The sequence below is a fragment of the Octodon degus genome, unplaced genomic scaffold, assembly GCF_000260255.1.
Source record: "Octodon degus isolate 3935 unplaced genomic scaffold, OctDeg1.0 scaffold00043, whole genome shotgun sequence".
Taxonomy (NCBI): domain Eukaryota; kingdom Metazoa; phylum Chordata; class Mammalia; order Rodentia; family Octodontidae; genus Octodon; species Octodon degus.
Window position 1 is genome coordinate 5,787,604 of NW_004524619.1, and position 5,954 is coordinate 5,793,557.

The window sequence follows — 5,954 nt, forward strand, 5'->3', positions numbered from 1 at the left end:
AAGAGAGACTGGGCGTGATGGTGTGCACCTGTAATCCCAGCACTTGGGAGGCTGAAAACAGGATGATTACTATGAGTCTGATCTGTGTAGTGAGACCCTGCAGACCCCTGTACTAAATGCATAAAAAGTAAATACAGAGGAAGAAATACAGACATCACTGTGTATATATCTTTAACATGTATCCGCTTCCTACCTCTCCCACTGGGAGGGGCTGGGAACAGATAGAACTCAGTAAGTGAACACAGGAGCAGCCCAAATCTTGGCTTCCAGACACCCTTCTCCATTAAAAAGAACCAGGGCCCCTCAGAGAAATGGCAGATTCCGTGACTCGCAGCAAGAACAGAACAAGATATATGCCAGGACATCTTGTAATGCCAGAAAGTACAGAGTGCTCAAAACCGATGTTGCCAAAGACATAAAACTCAGATTAAAGGAGGTCTTCCCATTGGCCAAATCAAGGGAAATTTGACAGTTACCATAAATGATGAGATTATAACCCATTAAATAAAGTAGCAAGCTATGAGTCCATACTGATATAAATAAATGAACAAATAGAAAGTTTGGTTAAAATTATTTACATAGGTTTAAAGTATCTCCTCCACAAAAGACTATATTATAAAAAGGAGAAGACTACTAACTTTGGAGTGGAGAAACCCGGCGGACACCATCTTTTCTTTCGCCCCTGAGCACATCTCCAGCTCCTCCCTCCCCTGAAGACAAGGTCTCAGTTGTTAAGTTGCCTAGGCTGGTCTTGAGCTTGCAGTCGTCTTAGCCCTCCAGAGTGCTAGGATTCAGCAGTATTGCACTGCTGTGTGTAAGCTGAGCAGTGTGAACAAGGACCTCAGCGGGCAGCTGCAGTACCTGCACACGCCTGACCAGCAGTATCACACTGCCAGAGTGCTAGGATTACACGTGTGTGCCCCCATGCCTGGCCGACACCATCCTAAATGCTCCATTAAACATTCCCAGCAGAGGCTGGGAAGATAGTTCAGTAGAATAAGTTCTTGCTGGGCAAGCGCAAGGGTCTGAGTTCAATCCCTGATTCTGGAAAAAGAAAAAAAAATTCCCAGGAATGGGCCAGCAAGATAGCCCGGCAGACTAAAGTGCCTGCTTAGGCAAGCACAGGGAGTATCCCAGGCACCACATGCTGTGCCAGCCCTGCTCCCAGGGCAGGCTGAGCTGGTCAGCATCCTTTTTTTTTGTTTTGTATCTCAGGGAAGGGTGTACAGGGTGTTCAGGGTCTCACTATTAGACTGGACTCATAGTGATCCACCTGTTTACAGCCTCCCAAGAGCTGGGATTACAGGCACATGCCACCACGCCCAGTCTTAATTGCTGGTCTCAGCTTGCCCCTGGGTGAGGGGGGATAGCACAACAGGCCCGGAATGGAACCTCTGGCCCCTCCCCGGTCAGCATCCTGGCATGGCGCACACCTGTAATCCCAGCGCTGGGGAAGCTGAAACAGGAGGATCGAGGTGTGTAGTGAGACCCTGTAGCAACCAAATATGTTTAAAAAAAAAAAAAAATTGTCAGGAATGGTACAAATCAAAGGGAAGCGCTATGTGATAGAAAATAAAAAGAACACAGACACAGCATCGCTTCATCCCTTACCAAAAATATTCAGCCTAAGGACTGGCCACATAGCTCAGCGGATTAAAGCACCTGCAGGCAGGGGCCAGGAGTTCAATCCCCGGGCCTGCCATGCCAGCCATGCCCCCAGGGTGTGCTGAGAAAATTTTTAAAAAAGAAAAAATTCTACCTAAACCTAATTATTAGGGAACATTCCCTGCCAGACTACATAGTAAGACCCTGTTCCCCCCCAAAAACGGATTGAGCTCAAAAAACTACTGAGGCTGTATTGCTGGTTAATGAGACCAAAAAGGTTTGCTGTGGAGGGTACCATTTGTGAATGACAAGTGGTGAGGCTTGAATGCATTTGATGATTAGGTGCCGCTAACAAACTGGTATTAATTTCCTGCCTTTGATGTCACTGTGGTTATGTATGAAAAATTCCTTGTTTGCAAGAAAAGCGTTAAACTATTCAGGGTGGTAAAGCATCTCATTAGCAACTACTCTGAAATGGTTGGAGAAAAAAGTATTTTTGGTACTGTACGTGCAGCTTTTCTGTGAATTTGAGATTATTTCACAATTAGCAAACATTGAAATTAAAATGCAAATTGGTACATAGCTATAATCAGTTATATAAGATGTACATAACATACGGTGAATGCTTAAATTTTTAAAAATTATTACAGTAAAAAAAACTCATTGCTATTAATTCCTCTTGAAATACTTCCCCTCACTTCACTTAACCTACCATTGTTGCTACTTTATGAAGTAATGCATTCTGATAAATACTTGCTGATTTGTTTATGTAATAAGATACAATTTATAGCGAGGTGTGGTGGCAAATTAGCTGTTGTAGCCGCTACCTGGGAGACTGAGGCAAGAGGATCACTTGGGTCTAGGAGTTTAAGACTAGATTGGGCTACATAATAAGAACTCATCTCAAGAAAAAAGAAAAATATAATTTGGAAGTGGTAAACCTCCCTCTGTTTATATTCCCCTAGTAGTTAAGGGTGCCCTCATCCACCTGGTCTTCTAAGATAGAAATATGGGCTGGGGAGATGGCTCAGAGGCATAAGCACCTAGTGCCATGCACAAGGTCCTGGGTTCAATCCCAGACCTACATGCCGTCCCAACCCAGGACCCCAGGCATGTCCTGGGAGTGCTGCAGCACCCGGAACCAAGCACGGTAGTGCTCGCCTGTAATCCCAGCGCTTGGGAGGTTGAGACAGGAGGATCACTACAAGTTCAAGACCTGCTGATGGGCTACAAAAGTGAGCATAAGGCCAGCCCAAACTGCATACCGAGACCCAGTCTCAAAAAAAAAAAAAGAAAAAAGAAATATGACAATCAGGTTAATTTTGTTTTTCTGTCCCTCAGCACACACACACACACACCTCTACCCATGAATGACTTTGAATTGTCTTGTCTCTGATCTTTTCTTAAAATATGTCCTCCTGAAACTATCTCTAAAAGACATTTATAATATCATCAATAACAGTAACAAATAATGACAAACCAGTGTCAGGTGCTGTTCCAAGGGCTTGCAAAGTTGTCTCCTCTGCCCCTCATTTACATACTATACTTGTCTCCATTTCCTGTAGCAGAAACTGAGACCTAGAGAGGCAAAGCTATGTACCCAAAATCATGTTCCTCCCATGGAGCTTGGACTCAGGTTAGGGACAATCAGAATTTGGACTCAGGATATCAGAATCGAACTCTTAACACTCCGTATCCTGCTCAATCTCATGCAAGCAGATTCAGGCTCTTTCTGTTCCTGCCACAGATATAACTCAGCAGCATAAGCGCCTGCCTGGCAAGCACAAGGTCCTGAGTTCCATCCCCGGTGCTGCACCAAACAAAGAAAGAAGAAGAGATTCTTTCTGTTCTTGTAGCCTCACGTGAATGTCATTGTTTTCTTATATTGCAATTGTAAATGTACTTACAAGAATTCCTACAAGGCTAGAGAATTATATTTACAAAAGTAGAGAGACAATCCACCACGCTCTTCCTTTCCAACTTGGGCCTGGCAGAATGGCTCCTGCAAAGAAGGGTGGCGAGAAGAAGAAGGGCCATTCTGCCATCAACGAGGTGGTGACCTGAGAGTACACAATCAACATTCACAAGCGCATCCACAGAGTGGGCTTCAAGAAGCACGCCCCTCGGGCACTTAAGGAGATCCGGAAGTTTGCCATGAAGGAAATGGGGACTCCAGATGTGCACATTGACACCAGGCTTAACAACGAACGCTGTCTGGGCCAAAGGAATAAGGGATGTTCCATATCGTATTCAAGTACGGTTGTCCAGGAAACGGAATGAGGATGAAGATTCATCAAACAAGCTGTATACCTTGGTAACCTACGTACCTGTTACCACGTTCAAAAATCTCCAGACAGTGAATATGGATGAGAACTAACTTGGAAATAAAATTACAGAACTGCCAAAAAAAAAAAAAAAGTAGAAAAATGAATCCACATCATTGCATTTCTGTATTAGAGATACTGAATCTATATATACACACCCATCATTCTCATTAAATACTTATCAACATGTTGCAGAATTTGCTTCAGTTAATTCTTTTTGTTTGCTTTTGTTTTGTTTTCCTGAAGTATTTTAAAGCAAACTCCAGAATCATGAAATGTCACCTGTAAGGGCTGGCCAAATAGCTCAGCAGATTAAAGTGCCTGCAAGGAGGCACAGCCCCCCGCCCCCACCACCCGGAAGTTCGATCCCCGGGTCTGCCATGCTGCCCCCACCCCCGAGGGCATGCTGAGCCGACAAGTGAGACTGGACATGGTGGTGCATGCCTATAATCCCAGCTCTTGGGAGACTGTAACCAGGCAGATCACTACGAGTCTGATCTAGTAGTGAGACCCTGATCACCCTGTAGACCCTTCCCTAAAAAATACAAAAAAGAAAAGAAAAGAAATTTCACCTGTAAATTTCTACTTCAGTAGAAAAAATAAGAGCACTGGGGAGGCTGAGGCAGGAGTATCATTGCAAGTTTTAGTCCAGCCTGGAATACAAAGTGAGTCCCAACCCAGGTTGAGCTGCAAAGTAAGACCCTGTCTTAAAAAGACAAGATACATACATACATACATGCATACATACATACGTACATACATACATAGGCTATCTTTTTAAAGACATTTTTCTTTTCAGGTGTGGTGGCACACACCTGTAGTCCCAACACTCCAGAGGCGGAAGCTGAGGCAGAAAAATCACCAGGAGCTCAGTACAGCCTGGGCTACGTGGTGAGCTCAAGGCTAACTTGAGCTGCCTACCTAGACCCTGATTTCCCCCCAAAAAAGCATTTTTTTGACTCCTAGTCAGTATTAGCTGGAAAACCCAAAGAGGCTCGGGTTCTATTTTCTTTCTGACTACAGACCCCTAACTGTGCACTATAAACTCCCCTGCACAAATTCTTATAACAAAGTTCACAGCAATTACTGTCCTCCTGAACCTGAGTTTCTTCAGAACAGAAATGATTTCATCTCTATACTTAGTACCTAATACATTCCCTGACTAGATGCTAGAGTTTAAAAGTATTACGATTAAAAGTATTATAATTCAAAGATTTGTTTTTAAATTGTTTAGAACCATAACACTTGGGGCTGGTGAGATGGCTCAGTGGTCTAAAGCACCTACTTAGAACAAGCTTAGCAAAGCACAGGTACCACGGTTCAATCCCCAGCACCACATGCCAGCCAGCCCGCCCCCTGGTGGGCTGAGCTGGCCACACACACACACACACACACACACACACACATAAATAAAAATAAAAATAATTTTTTAAAAAGAACCATAACACTTATCCCTCAGAAACAATATTATAAATAACTACCAAGGCAAGGTGTGGTGATGCATACCTGTGATCCCAGCCCTTGGGAGGCTGAGGCAGGAAGATTGCTGTGAGTTGAAAGACAGCCTGGGCTACATAGGGATACCATTGTGAGATCTGCCGCTTAATCTACAGTACTTAGCGTTAAGTGGCACCAAACGAAGTTTAAAACTGAGCCCCTTGAGCCCTAACTCCTACACTGTCTTATCTGTGAAAATTGAGTCTGTAGGAAACCTGAGTCTGAGTTGGCTCAGCCCTGAGTGTCCTGTTCCCACTATCAGTCTGGGGACAAGATGAGAACAAGGGCGATAATGGGTAGGACTGTGCATTGATAAGGATTTCTTACAGGAAATATGACAGCAGCCACCTGAGAAAATTCTTCAAAAATGTTCTATTTTGTTTTTATTTTTTTGAGACAGCGTCTCACTATGTAGTTGAGGCTGTTGTTGAACTCACTGTGTGCCCCAGGCTCACCTCAAACTCACAGCGAGCCTCCTGCCTCAGTCTTCCCAAGTGCTGAGATCCAGCTCAGGGACGCATTTTTGCG

The 5,954-nt window shown here is 44.1% G+C and overlaps 1 long non-coding RNA gene and 1 pseudogene across 1 annotated transcript in view; one reads left to right on the forward strand and one right to left on the reverse strand.

Moving 5' to 3' along the window:
* The first annotated feature begins 3,526 nt into the window (after positions 1-3,526).
* On the forward strand, positions 3,527-3,986 carry LOC105742242 (annotated as a pseudogene).
* Positions 3,565-5,954, reverse strand: part of LOC111816875 — a 17,050-nt gene continuing 14,660 nt past the window's right edge. Inside the window, exon 3 of the long non-coding RNA XR_002821194.1 lies at positions 3,565-3,577. This is a non-coding gene — a long non-coding RNA (uncharacterized LOC111816875). The remainder of the gene's footprint in view (positions 3,578-5,954) is intronic.